The sequence below is a fragment of the Aulostomus chinensis genome, chromosome 4 (genome assembly GCF_037954235.1).
Source record: "Aulostomus chinensis isolate RoL2024-O1b breed Wild chromosome 4, RoL_Achi_v1.0, whole genome shotgun sequence".
Classification (NCBI taxonomy): domain Eukaryota; kingdom Metazoa; phylum Chordata; class Actinopteri; order Syngnathiformes; family Aulostomidae; genus Aulostomus; species Aulostomus chinensis.
Genome location: NC_141323.1, coordinates 26,408,591 through 26,423,593, shown reverse-complemented (window position 1 = coordinate 26,423,593; position 15,003 = coordinate 26,408,591). Strand labels below are relative to the sequence as shown.

Below are 15,003 nucleotides of genomic sequence, written 5' to 3'. Positions count from 1 at the left end.
TGTGTTAATGAATTGGAATCCGCTGTGTTGAACTGGAGGTTGTTGCAGTAATTCACCTTGTTTAACCAGGGTCTGCCAGATCCTGATGTCCACCGTGTGGCGCCACTGAACTCTACTTCATGGTGCTCTGAAGGTTTGGATCTGCATTGTTTCCCATTCCTCCGCTTGGGCTTCAGGGTGTAGCAAGCTGCTGGACGGCTATCCGTTAGCTCCCTGGTCTAGCAATGGAGAAATGAACTTGTTTCTGGTTATTTTGGGTTGTATTATTTTTCCTTGCTAATTTGTTTTTAATAATTAAATCTTGTTTCTCGAATTAATTTTTAAATTGTGGTTTGAGTTTGGTTCTGGTTTGTGTTTTTTTTTTTTTTAGTTTTGGTGTTAAATTATAATTCTTGTCATTTCGTTTCAGGTACTGGGAGCTCACGGTCCTGGCGTCGCTTTTCCTCTTGTGTGCTGTGCACCCCTGTTTTGCTTTAATCATGTGTTTTTAAATGTGATGTCCCAATTGATCAGGGTGTCTTCTGCCTTGGGATCCCTCCCCCCCACTGGTAAGCTCCAGACTTGTTTAGATTCATTCTTGTTCTCTTTTTAATCTGCTGGCCTGTTTACAATAAAATATTTTTGTCATGGAACCACGTCTCCTGCCAATTAGTAAATGAACCTGTGAGTGCGTTTTGGTCAGTACGTTAACTATTTCCTTGGGCGAAATTCCCAAGGTGGCGTTGTCCGGCTTTGGTCACTATTATATTTTAATAAGTGCACCCCCCACTCGTGTGTGTCGCCACACAAACTGGAAACTTCACTTAGCCTCCACTGGCCTACAGACTTTGCGCCAATGTCTACAATAAATGCAATCGCTACTCACCAAATGACTGTGATTGAGATGGATGATAACCAAGGCTCTGGCCTCACGTGCAGATCAGGAGATTCTCCTTGCGTCCATCAGGCAAAGATACTGCATGATACTGTTTTATTTACAGTGAAGTACTGTATTTTAGCATTACAGCATAGTTCTGTTAAACAGTCATGGGGTGTAATTTAACAGATTCCTATTAGAATTAACAGCAAAGTACTGTATTTTTATAAACAGGGTGATACTGTTGAAATCTTGTAGTACACTGCAAGCAATTGCTGTAAATGTACAAGTCCCACCGCTTTCATAAAATTCATCACTGGATTCAGGACGACCCCTGCTACTCGGCTGCGGTGGGCGGGAGGAGGCTCAGGCCCAAACAACACTGACTGCAGCTTTAATTTAATCCGAGGTTGATGTAATACTCTGAGAAATCAGTGGTATTTATTTCATGATTTTCATAGGAATAAGTTAAGAATAAAATGCCAGTTCATGGTTAAGCTAAAATTTACATTAGTATTATGAAGAAGATATTAAAATAATATTGGTTTAAAATTTAACTTTCAAAAAAACATCATTTCATGGGGTGTGAATGTCTTTCAAAAATGTTAAAGTAATTCTATTACGTTAGGTTACGTGCGTGAGTTCATGACCTTTAGTGTTTACACTTCCGGGAGAAACGAGCGCGAGGAAGGAGCATCGTGTGAATGGCGTAACGTTATCGGAGTTTGGAGACTGTGTGTCGTCGGAGAGGAGTTTTTATCGGTAACGGACTGTGAACTGTAATTGACCGACGTGATCGGAGTGCGTGAGTCGGATTCTCCGCCACCGATTGTGTTTTGAGCACCAGGCAAGTCCAGTTACAGAAGCTAGCGGGAGCTAGGCTAACGCTGTCCACGCTGAATGGAGACGCCGCTGCACGGACGGGACAGGAGCTTCGGATAGTCGCCTCGGGAGAGAGTCGTTAATGGAGGACGCGTCACTGCTGCCGAAGGAGCCGGAGGATGTGCCGCTGCTGCCGAATCACGGAGGTCTGTTGCTGCGGGCTGCTGCGAGCGGGACGGTTGCTGCCACAACGAGCGAGGGATTCATCGGCTGCGGTCCGGTATTGTTGACTTCACCGACACACGGGGGGATCTGGTAAAGGTTTCCATCATGAGCTCCAATTAAAGCGGGCCAACGAAAGTAAACAAGAGTGCACTCGAAATAAAATTAGACAGTTGAAAAAAAGACAAACAATATACCCCGGGGTTCTTTTTATTTTCTATAGTCTTGTTTATTCAAGGTTTGAATGTGTTTTTCTGCAAGCTTTTAATACATTTTCTAAACTGAAATCTTGTGTTGGTTTCATTGAATTTGTGTGTTGTTACTGAAGCTTTTCAGCAGAGTTTAAAGGTCAAGTGTACTCCCCATAGCCTCCATTTGAATATTTAAGAGTGAGAATCATACATTGCCATAGATTGATATTAATTATTCCAGATGGGACTTTTACCATACAAGATATTTGAAATGAGTTAAAGTGTTCCCTGTAAGCCTAAGGTGGGTTTTAATATTGGAGCCGGTGGTAAAAGGGTTACATTTAGAAATCTAAACCCCTGCTACCATGAGCACACATGGAAATAAAGACTCAACTGACCGCTCGGTCTACTTCAGCTAGCACACTGAACAATACTGTTGTTTACTTGCTAGCTGATAAGTGAGCAGCTGATGTTTGCAATAACATTGAAATAAACTAAAAATAGAGTCAATAACTCAAATCCTATCACCACCAAAGGAGCCACGTCTTTAACACTTCAATCTCATAGCGACTCCTCAGGATTTCTTCTTCTCTCCATTGCATTTTGTAGGAGGCTCCTGCCGGTCCACACTGCCTTCCCCCTAACAGATTCAGCTACTGAGACTAAAGTTCGTTAGTAAGCTCAATGCATAAAAGTGACTTAATATTTGTTGAAAACTAAATAGGCGTGAAGCTGTAACCTCACATGAACACTTGAAGTCTAGATTTCAGCTGCATGTGAAGAAATGAGCATAAAATCCTTGTGTTGGTGTTTAAACCTGGACTACCAGAACCAGGCTAAGAGGTGTTTGTCTGTTAGCTGTGAAGCAAACTGAAACATGAAGGCTTTGAGGGTTTGTTCTCAACACAAAGAAAGATTCAATGCTCAAACTGCCAACTCTGTAAAAAAAAACATTTTTACAAATCTCAGTTTATTTCTTCATGAAGATCTTAATGAGGCAATCAGCACCAGAGCACTAAAGTTAAAATTAGTAACACCGTCACTAACGATGGATTTATTTGACCCGATGTAGTTTTCCTGATCAAATATAGTTTTCATCAAAATATATTATTTTTTTTATAATTAATTATTTCCCAATATGCAACGTCACATAAATGAAAAAATGGAGGACCCTATAAAATGACCTGACGTCAGTGTTCAAGGGTGAAGTCATTTTTGGAATGAAGAAGAGTTCATCCAGCTTTTTTTGCCTCGTGTCTCTGAACCAGCTCATTTGTTGTGTCCACGCCGTTCCGTGTTTAACATGTTTTATGTAACATGAATAACATATTAATATACAAATATATACATGACATAAATTATATATAGACACAGATAAACATCAATAACCAGTGAGAGAAGTCATGTGATTCTCCGACCTCTCTAAGCTGCATCGCAGTGCTGGAGGAGTGCTGACATCATCATTTATGGTTCCTTGCTGGATGAAGGCCTAAACTATGGAGTGAAATCTACTGCCTTGAACTCACTCTTCATTTCTGCTCAGGCTTTTCCTGCCAGCAAGGCAGTGGCAAGAAAAGCAGTCAGCTGATGTCCACAGCTCAACATGAGAAGGACACATTTCTTTTGAAGAAAAAACATTTCAAGGAGTTTTTCCTGCCAATACAGGACAACACCCACTCACAAACCAGTGCTGGACAAGTTCCTTCAAAGCTGTCATGCCTTATTTCTTACTTGTTTCTGTCATTGTAAAATAATTGGTTCCATTACGATTGTTTCTGCCAGCACTTGGTGACTGTACAGGAGGTCTGGGGACCGCAGGGCCACAACAAGCCCATTTCCTCAACTCTCCATTTAGTACAGAGGCCCCCAAGTATGGACCAGTGAGGATAAATGTGATAGTGGAGAAGTCCTTTTGTTCTTCAACTGGTCCAACTTGATGGTGAGTCTCCTTTTATCAAGGATTACTGAATGCTTGTGTTATTCATGGCATTGTTAACACTTTATAAACCCTTCATTCAGAGCTGTAAAGAACCTTTAACCTCATATCCCAGACATCAAAGTGGGCCACTAACTGGTGAGATGAAGCTATGCTATGCTGCTACATTCTGAAGAGGTAAAGTAGCAGGTTCTGAGAGTGATGGCTAACCTGGATGTGTTCATCTCCTACTTTAATATCAGCGTCCCAACTTGGAGCTCTGACCACCTCCAGCTTTTTGTTCCTGTTTCTGCTTCAGTCAACAGGGAACTCAAACCTGCAATAGAATCATCAACAACAATGGAACAGAAAACAGAGGAAGACAAAATATCATAAACTTACAAAGCTGAGAAATGTTCATGAAGAATAAATGCACACATTATGATTGAGGCCAGAAAGTAAAACTCCACACCAAATGTATTTTGACATGTAGGGATAATGAACTTGAATGTGTTGAAATAGCAGATGAATGAATCCACTATCACACAACAAGATGATGACCCACTACCACAAGATGGCGTCACAGATCCTGATGCTCTGAGCAGGAAACACCGAGCAAAACATGACTAAAAAGCTCCTGTTGTTCCCTCCATGAAAAACTGTGGCACTGATGAGAAGAAGGATCCCAGCGTCCTCTGAGGATCCATCGCCTCACCATTCGGTAGAAGGATGATGGGGTCGGCACCAGGAGAAACCCTTGTGTCTCCGATGCAGGGAAGATGGAGCACTGAAGAGGACATTTGGTGGAGCCTGAGACAGCAAACATCATGCCGCCCTTCATCAGAAGAACCACAGCACCAGAAGAAAGAATCCTGGCAGTGACGACAGGGAGGATCAGGGTGTCCTCCTCACCACCGCCTTTAAACCTTCAAATGAACTTTCAAAAGCTTCAGAGTGGTGAATGATTTTTTTAAACCATTTTTTTCCCTTTAATTCTCATTTGTGCGATTGTCTGATTCATTAGAAATAAACACTGTCTGCTGGGTTTACATTGGCTGTGATTCTCTTTTTTCCATGCAAGTCGAAAGTTATGCCAATAAAAACCACAAGTATTTGAAGACCAAAGGAAGAACCCCCAAGGTCAGGACCCTGAGATCAAAGTGAGCGCTCTGATCTCAGAGGTTTGGGATATTTCACATCCCATGGCCCTTCAAATAAGAGCCCTGTGTCACTGTCTACAAGTTTTAAACCGTATTTGTTTGTGAAAATTAAAACCAGACGACCACTGTGGTCCTTTTTACACGGTAAGTAAAGCCCAGATGCCATGGTGGACCTGTTAGCACCCTGGACTTTGAATCCAGTGACCTGAGTCCAAGTCTCAGTTCCAGCAGGTTTCCTGCAGCCTTCAGAAGAGCTGCTATGTTTCTCTGTAGTTAACTAAGTGATGCTCTCAGCAGGTTGAGGGCACCACCAACAAGTGAGGTTATGAACCTCTGACTTGTAGGAAGAAGGTAGGAGATCTCCAACAGGATCCTTCTTTCCTCTGTCCTCCTTGGATCTCATGGATCATCACAGTCAAGTGGAGACCCAAGCTCCTGGATGGATGTGGCACTCAGGAATTGCTGAGTTTTCCAGTGGATTTTGTTCCACCCATGGTTCAGGAGCAGGATTCCTCCTGGTTAACCTTGTATCTGTGGACCCCAACTGTGTGGTTTTGGAGAATTTTTCATGTCATGTCAAGAAATCAGGCTGGTGGGTTTTTCAATGAGAGAAATTCAGGTAACTTAATTATGTGGCATGTTTGTTGAAGCAGTAATTAACTGATAAATTAAGGAAGGCCTGGCCAGTCTTTGCTCACAGGTCATACGATGTCGTTAGAAGGTCCTGAATAAATCTGGAGTTCCATGATTTCCTTGTGGTTCATGTTCCTTTTGGCAATGTAGTCTGGAACAAGAGCAAGATGAACCTCCAAATATCAACAGTTTGGATTGCAGGTGATGTCAAGTTGTATTTTGAGGAAACTCCTCCTTGTGTTTGGTTCCATGGTGAAATGGTGAGCACTCTGGACTCTGAATCAGTGATCAGAGTTCAAGTCTCAGGGGGACCTTCCTGTCTGGAATGTGTCCCATGGAACAAACTGATAAAGAGATATTATGTGGTTCTAATGTTCTGGTTCATTTCTTGTCCTTTAGAAAAATGAAATTCATTTCTTACTGCCATGAACACAGACTGTGTGTTTAATGTTAACAATAAATGCAACAACTCAGGAGCCAGTCGCTCCTGTGGAAAAATTCTACTTTGTCAATGAATTAATTCATTTCATATTGCAGTCTGCAACTTTAAGTTTCTGTCAGAATGGCCGAGCGGTCTAAGGCGCTGCGTTCAGGTCGCAGTCTCTCCTGGAGGTGTGGGTTCAAATCCCACTTTTAACAAAGGATGTTTTCTCCACATTCCTATGTATCCACAATAGAAACTTCCAAACCAAGTTGAAGCTGCTCTCCACTGATGGGAGTGAGTGGTCGTCTGCCAAAGTTGGTTGAACTGGCAGCAGAGGAGGCAAACGAGTTTCCCTGTGACGTTCCAACATCGGCCTGGTTTCCTCCAACATGGAGCAGCCACCAAAATCTAACTACAAATGTTGGATCAAAGTCTACTGAAGAAATGCATTTTCTTTCAATTCACATTTTGTCCATTAACTTCATAATCAGAGTCACCATCTCATCACATGACTAAAGTTTGGGTTCTGTATTGGTGGTAAAATATCCTTCCATGCCCCTCACTAGTTTGCACACAGAAAAGCATATTTTACTGGTTTCAAATCTCTTAGTGTGTTCTCTCACTTAAACCAGCTGTGGCAGCTTTCATTGTGTGATTGATTTTAAAATATAAAGATGGAACAGAACCATTGGAATAAGATGTCAGGACATTTGAAGGAATGTAAATCTCCTGTTGAAATGTTGCAGTGTGCAGCTGAGGCTCTCTGGCAGTGGCACAAGGAGCCACAATGGCAGAACCTGGACCCTCCTGGAGGAGAACCACAGGTGAGGGCCTTCTTGGCTCCAGATTGATGGAAATCATGTGTCTGAGGCTGTTAGCAGCCATTAAGTTGATCTGGTTGGGCACTGGTATTTTTTCTTGCTGCAGCTCAGGAGTGATTCAGGAGAAGAGTTTCAGAACAGCCAAGGTTGGGGACTGGAATTTTCAAATTTCCCCTGGAACCAGACAACCTTGGGAGGTAAAACCTCCCATCATAGCCACTCAGATGCAGCAGCAGAAAGAAGCTGTCATCTACCCTGACAGTCAGGGCATCAAGTGAAGAAAACATCAACCATCTTGTAGTTCCAAACCTTCACCTGTCAGATTCAGCTACTTCTTATTGTGGGACTTTAAATTTGAACACAATGGAATTTGGACAAGGAGTTTTCCTTCAAGTCCAAACATCATCGTCCAGCCTCCAACCAGAGGTCCATCAGTTATCATGGGAGCCACATGTGGAGTCTGGATTCTTTTCTAGAATGTGACAGCAATGACAGTCCTGCCAAGTGACATCACTGACATGAATGGATGACTTCAGTCACATGACTGGATGACTTCAGTCACATGACTGGATGACAGTGTAGATGCCAATGTAGAGGTTTGGGAAATAGTCTCTGAGAATCCAGCTTGAACCAACACCCTCCTTGTTCTTCAAAAACCCAAACAGCGACCATCAGTCTCCCTCCAATCCTGTACTTGGGTTCAATGTTGCTGTTCCATTTTGCAGCAGTAGGTGTCGCTGTGATACCAGGTTCAGTTCAAGAGTCCCAACTCCAGCTCATGTTGGTGACCTCAGTGGCAGGGTAAAATGGTGCTTCAGTGGATCATGTGGATCAACTCATGTCTGTCCTCACTGCTCCACAGGTCTGTCAAATGTTCTGTAAAATAGTTTGACCACAGCAGAGGTGCTAGATTAGGAGTTGATGGGAGTTGTTGCAGATACCAGTGTCCAAAGTCCAGCTTGAACCCAGTTTGTGCACTTATTTGTCAAGCTAGCAGAGATTCTTTTCACTGTGTGTTAATTTTGACAAGAATTTTTCCTTTTGTTTTAGTTATCGTCAGTCATCAAAGACTGGATTCAGTTAAATTCCCATCTTAGCCTTTTAGTTTAGAACAGTTTTAGTTTAAATTTAGTCTTTTGTCTTAAGTTTTAGTCTCATTTTAGTCTGAAGCAATGTTTCATTTTCCTGAGATGTTGCAAAGGGATATGTGATGTTCTATAAAACTCCATACAAAGCAAACATGAAACTGTCATTTAAACTGAGATTGAAGCACATTGCTCTTGTCAATAAGGATCATGATCATAATAATGAAACGTCAGAAGCCTGTTAGAAAAAGTGCAAGTTCTTGTTTATTTTCTGTATTTGACTGACAAGCCAAAAGAGTAAAGCTCCAGCTGCGGGATGGCGGGCCTTCAAGTGTCTTTTCAAACTGGTCGTGTTTTTTCCACTAATCTAAGATCCACAACGCTCCCCATCCTTGTCAGGAACAACACACTCCATCTTCTGTTCAGCAGGATGATAACAGAAATGCATCCATAAATCCGCTCGTCTTTTTCTTCCAACTTTCCACGCTGCCGCCACAGGTGAAGGTCTGCTGCTCGTCTACACAGCGTCTCTGCAACGTGCACTGACACACCGCGGAGGGCGGGGCGAGTGTGGGGTCGGGGCCCGCCAATCAAAAAGTCAGACTGAGAGGTCAAATTTGTTTTGAGATGATTTATTGGTTCCAAAGAAAAGAAATCAAGGCATTAAGGATGGTTGTAACCCTGAGAGTCCGGCCGGCCGCCGTCATCCTTTTCATCACGTTTTTACTCGTCAGCTTATAGTGAACAGCGATTTTGTTTTAATTTTCATTGTCAGTACTTATTAGTATAGTATAGTCCATCCACTGTCATCTTCCACTTATTCCTACACATTAAGGGTAGCGGGGGGGCTGGAGCCTATCCCAGCGTCAACGGGCGAGAGGCGGGGTTCACCCTGGACAGGTCGCCAGTCCATCGCAGGGCCAACATAGAGAGACCTTTTTTTAGTCAGTAAACCCTCGATTTCAGTTAAAAAAATGATCAAATGAACCTCAAGAAAATCATAGAAATAAACAAAAGGTTGTTGTGTTTCCTGACCATTACTGAGGGGTGTTAGAACACATCTCTGACATGGATTGGTTTGATTTATTATTCATTTTAATATTATTAACTATTGTAACATCCATGGTGTTATGGGTCAGTTTCCACCCACATATATTTACTTCAAGAAAAAGGAAAAAAGTCTCTTTTTCAGCAAATGAACTTTAATACAAACACAAAATGAAAAGCAGAACAAGCCAGAACCCAAAATATGGATTTGCAAGTTCAAACAAACAACAACCAGTCAAGCAAATCAAACCAACAGAAACCAACGACTGGTTCAAAACCAGTAAAAAACAAAAACAGAGGAAAAGTCTCTGTGTGAAAGAACATGCATGTGGATGTGTGTGTGTCAAAAACTGACACACTTCATTTTTTGACAACATGAGCCAACAGTGGTGGTGTCTGTCAAAGAGGTGGAGCTCTGTCCTTCACCTGCAAGATTTCAGCAGGCAGCTCAGGTCTAGTTTTCTTCACTGTGCCACCATGATAAGTTTCCTCCTGAGAAGTTCTTGTCCAAGGTCATAGCTGGTAAAAGAATTGTCACAGTGATACTGGGACCCTGCAGTCCAGTCGTCATATCCAGGACCACACTGGACATGGCCGTCTTTGTTTGTTTTGTTGTTGTGCAGGTCGATGGGAAAACGAGGCCAAATGAGAATCCCCTGAAGCTCCCATGACTGGGAGAGGAGCTGCTGTCAGTGGGTTGCTGACAGTGCACTTCTGACTTCAGGTTTGGCTCTAATTGTTGCTTTGTGGTCTTATTTTGATCACTGGGTAAAAACCGATACTTACTCTTTTATAATTTAGTGACAAAAATGTTTTTGCTTTATTTTGTTGAACTGGAGGTTCCTGACAAAGTCAAAAAGCAATAAACAAATTGATGTGCTTCTTTGATGCATTTAAAACCTCCAAACAGGTCACACAGGAGGAAGGTGAAATCATGTGACCATCATTCTAACAGCTGTTGACCTTGTTTGAACTATTTGATGGTGCTAAATATTGACAGCTTGCTAACGTTAACTAGCTAACGTTGCTAGCTAGCTAATATTATTTTCTAACTTGAGGCCTAAATTTGGGATTGATTGTGAAAATTGTTCACCTCACCTTTGTCAGCACCAGGTTTAGTCTTGATGATGTCATTGTAACTGCCTTTCTGATTCTAAAATATAATGCATCCAAGAATAAAAATGTAAAACTGCCCCTCCATGGAAATATCATATTTAATATATTGCAATATTCTTTTCCAGTATACTTCACTATATTTTTGTTTTATCAGACAGACTTTAATGTCTGTCTTTGGTTTCTAAACTCTGACTCTCCTGTTATTGGTGCTGACTGAATACTACCACCTGACAGAATGGGAAGGCTCATATTTGTGATGGATCCATAAATATATGAAGGTCTTGTTTCAATGAATTGGTGTGAAATAACTTGTTATTTTGTTCGTGGTTGTCATGGTGACTCGTGGTGTCGGGGCTCCACTGATGTTGGCATTTTGTCGTGGTTGTGCACGTGTGCAACTCAAGGTGAACGTACTCACAGTTGATGGAAGCAACTCAGATCAGCTGTTCTGGAACCAGATACTCAGAGTTTCCCATCTCAGAGTGTCAACTCAGGAGTGATTGAGGAGAAGAGTTTCAGAACAGCCACAGTTGGGGGACTTCCATCCAGCCATCCATTTTCTATCCCTGTAAGGGAGTTCAGGGATCTGGAGCTGCTTCGTTCAGGTGGATCCAGAACACAAGATGGGTGTCAGTCAGGACACCAGAAGGAGACCAGCATCTGGAAGGTGAAGTGCTTTAATCTGACACTGTTGTGTCAACAGTTCTGAAATAAGAACAAAAATAAACAGTATTATTTCCACCTCATACTCCTGCATATATTCAAGTGAACAGGGAACACCAATTCATGCACAACTTCTCCTGTGTGTTCATCCACAGTCACTGAACAACAACCAAACCAAACAAAAGGGGGTTTGCTAGCGTGGCCTGCTGAGGTAGAAAGGAGCTGTACAAATTGAGTCCTTTTACCATTTCTTTCCTGGGTGCTTCTGGCAGTGCTGTCGTCACTTCCTGTGACCGTGGGAGGAAAGGGGTCCCCCTTCAGAATAAGTTTAATATCATTATGTTACTTCCTCTTCAACATGCCTTTAGCAGACCAACTCCCTGAATAGCACAGTGAGGTAGTGTGGCCGAGCGGTTTAAGGTGCTGGATGAAGACTCCAGTCTCTGAGGAGACAAAACTTCTTGCATGTTGGTGCCCCATCACACACAACAGGTGCACTTGTACTCTTTTCACCTCTGATCCACAAACATTCCACCAGTGAACGTCCAGAAATTGAAGCATAAACAGTTCAGCAACAATGAATTCTTCAAATCCTCCTCTGAAATAAGAGATGAATCTTTACCTGCTGAGGCCTGCTTCAGAGAAAATTATGAAACCTTCAACACTCACATTCCTGTTCTTGTCACAATCCTGCTCTCCTCAATCAAGGCCTGTTCAATAAATGGTAGAGCAGAGTGGAGCAGAGGAAGCGTGCTGGGCCAAGAACCCAGAGGTTGATGGAACAAAACCATTCTCTGCTGAAAGAAAGGAGCAAAATAAACCTGATTGTTTTGAAATGTGAGTCTGTTAAAAAGAGGTAGAAATGGTGATGTAGTCAGTTGTCCCTTTTGTTTTATTACAGAGACCTCATTGTTAATTAAATAATTTTAATTCTTTACTTGAAGTTTCATGCTGTTTCGACTGAAAAAGGCGAGTTCCTGGAGAAGATCTTCCAGGGCGTCCAGGTTAAAGCAGTGCCCCAGCTGGCACCAGGATCTGACCCAGGTCCTGCATGTGAGATACTGTCAGTTCTGTTCTGCCCTGCTCACAACCACAGGCTGGTGTTGAGGCCTGCAGCAACCAGGGCCCCAGTCACCAAGTGTATAAAGGCTGGTCATTGTGGCAGTGGGAGGAGTCAAAATGAAGACAGACCAATGTGAGCAGGACGTGACTGCAAAAGTAAGAAGAACTTGACCATGTTTCCTACAGTACCCAGGAGGCTTGGTAGTTGTTGAGGGAAGCTCCAAAAGCAAAGAGCAGACAGCAGGATATAAAAAGAAAAGATCCAGACACTAAAACTACAAGTAGAAACAAGATTAAATACTAAAAGCTTTGGAAAGATACTACAAGGTTGTATATACATTATTATATACACTACTATTCTCATTGACTCCTAAAGAGGGAAAGGAACAATTAGAATGTGGATCAGATCAGCTGATTTTAATGTTAAGTCCATCCCTCCATCCACTTTCTATTCTTATCCTTTAAGGGTCACGAGGGGGGGGGGGGGGTCCCAGGTGACATTGGGCAAGAGGCAGGGTTCACCCTGGACAGGTCACCAGTCCATCAGGAGAAATGAGGTGGTCAGTATCATGCAACCTAAACTAAAACATTAGTCAGATCAAATTCAGGTTAAAGCAAGAGTCTCCAGATCAAAGTCAGAATTCCTGATGATGTCATCAGGGCTTTGACAGTACCTAGAATTCTGTCTTTGATCTCAGGTGGACATGAAAGAAACACAATTGAGGAAAGTATAAGAGAGCACATTCAGCTTCATTAGAAACTCTTGAACTGTTGAACAGTAGAATTTGTTTGAAACAGTTTACAACACTGAGTGACAGGATTGAAGAGGGAAGACTTTTCTACTTCAAATTTAATTCTAACTTCAAAGTCAAGTCAAGTCAATTTTATTTATAAATGCCAAATCACAACAGAAGTTATCTCATGACACTACAAGTTTATCTCATGAGATCGGTACCCTGGAAGGTATCACCTTGATGCTTGATGTTCCTGCCTGTTAAAAGGCTTTGTCACCACTGTTGCAGGATGTGCTTGCTGATGGAGAATTGTTGGGTGTGGATTCATTGAAGGAGTTTGGTACTGGACGTGCTCTACCTGTAAAGTGTCATGAGATAACTTTTGTTGTGATTTGGTGCAATATAAATAAAATTAACTTGACCAGTGTTATTTGTGGTCTTTCGTTAATTGCATGCCACATGAAATTATTATTGGTCACTTTTCTTGCGACAGTCTCACAGTGGCAAGACAGGAACACTTCTACTTCTGATGATGACAGTTTGTTCAACACTGAACTTCATCCAGTACCATGTTGTCAAACACTGGAACATCCACAGCACCTGAACAGGGACTTGAACCCTGGACCCTCAGATTAAAAGTCTGATGCTCTACCGTCTGAGCTACTCAGGCTCTTTCTACAGCATTTAGACAGGAAAAGAAACACCTGTGAAGGTCAAACTGCTGCTTTCTTGACTTATTCAATCCTCCATGTTAAAGTCCAACATGCTTTTGATTGGCTCTGATTCTCTGTGGCAAAATCCAACAAGAGGCTCCAAAAATGTCTTGAATGTCATAAGAATGCACAGGACAAGATGGTAGTTTCCTTCATGTCTGCAGTTCCTCCACTGGAAAGTAAAGTCAATGCTGTTCCTCTGCTGAAACCTGGGATCAGACCAGGGACCTTTAGATCTTCAGTCTAACACTCTCCCAACTGAGCTATTTCAGCTCTGAGGGAGGGCCCTGCTTCTCTCATTTTATAATCTCTTCCACTCTCACTAGAACTTAGAGAGGATTTGAGCTTCTGAAGTCATGACACATTGAACAGTTCTACAGGACCATTTTTGATGAATGTCTGAATCACACAAGCCTTTTTTGTTTGTCTTCTGCCCAGTTGCCTCAACACTGTGAGAGCCAATAATTCCACATCTGTACCAGACACACCTCTGGTTGGTGGGTTTTATGGATCTTTCTGTTCTAACAGTGTCTTTTATCTTAAATATGCCACTTTCACATGAAAACATCAATAACAGGACAATATCAATACTATTATTGCTGCTGTTGCTGTTGTTGGTTGTCTGTCTGTCTTCCATCCCCCTGTCTTTCTCTCTGCTTGTCTTTCACCCTCATCTTGTTCCCATCTTTTTGTCATTCTCTCCCTCCTTTCTCTCTGTCTTTTGTCTTTTCTTCTCTATATTTGTCTTCTGCTGCCCCAGGATCAGCTTCTATCACTCAGTGGTCCAGAACCATTCTGAAGCCTGATCATGAATGTGAGCAAAGCTCTTGGAACAGGCCTGCTGCCACCACAACTAAGATCCTGCAGGTCACTAGAAACTCCAGTGTCCAGCTGACAAGTGGACTTTCCTCTGATCTGTGGTGGCGCTGAGTTTAGCAAACATCTCCAACAAGAAGATGAAGGAGGCCATCAACTCCTCCAAGCTCAACATCTATACTGGCTTTACTGGGAGATCAGGAGGTCAAAGCAGATCTCCACCCTCCACCTCAGATGGTTTCTACTCACAGAGATGAGGGACCAGTTCAAACCAGTTACCTGGAGCTCCCTTAAGCCATTGTCCCGTCTCCCCCCCCCCCCCCCCCCCCACACACACACACACAGCCTGTCTTTGGTATAAAATGGTCTGTCAGGTTCTCTCACGTTGGAAGATTTCTCTGACTCCATTGTGAATAAAGAGATTCTTCATCTGACACCTGAGTCTTGATCCACTGATTCCTCTGATCCACCTCTTTCTGCTCCAACAAGGCTGACATGGATCAGGTGGGTCCATGTCATCCAATCAGTAGGTTTCTCTTCTCAATTAATTTTCTTCATCCCAGTTTAGATTGATTCTTCTCAGCCTCATGAAGGAGCATCTGATCAGGTGTTTGACTGCTTGTTGGTTGTAATTCCATAGATTTTAATCTCAGGTTTTATAGAATTAATAAGAACATCTTAAAGACCTTTGTCCAACACTTGAAACTCACCTGTCTGTCGAGG

At 42.4% G+C, this 15,003-nt stretch overlaps 2 non-coding genes across 2 annotated transcripts; both read right to left on the bottom strand.

Moving 5' to 3' along the window:
• Positions 1-13,348: 13,348 nt before the first annotated feature.
• On the bottom strand, positions 13,349-13,421 carry trnak-uuu (transfer RNA lysine (anticodon UUU)). The gene has a single exon. It is a non-coding gene; the product is annotated as a tRNA-Lys (tRNA).
• Positions 13,422-13,664: 243 nt separating this feature from the next.
• On the bottom strand, positions 13,665-13,737 carry trnaf-gaa (transfer RNA phenylalanine (anticodon GAA)). The gene has a single exon. It is a non-coding gene; the product is annotated as a tRNA-Phe (tRNA).
• Between the last annotated feature and the right edge of the window lie 1,266 nt (positions 13,738-15,003).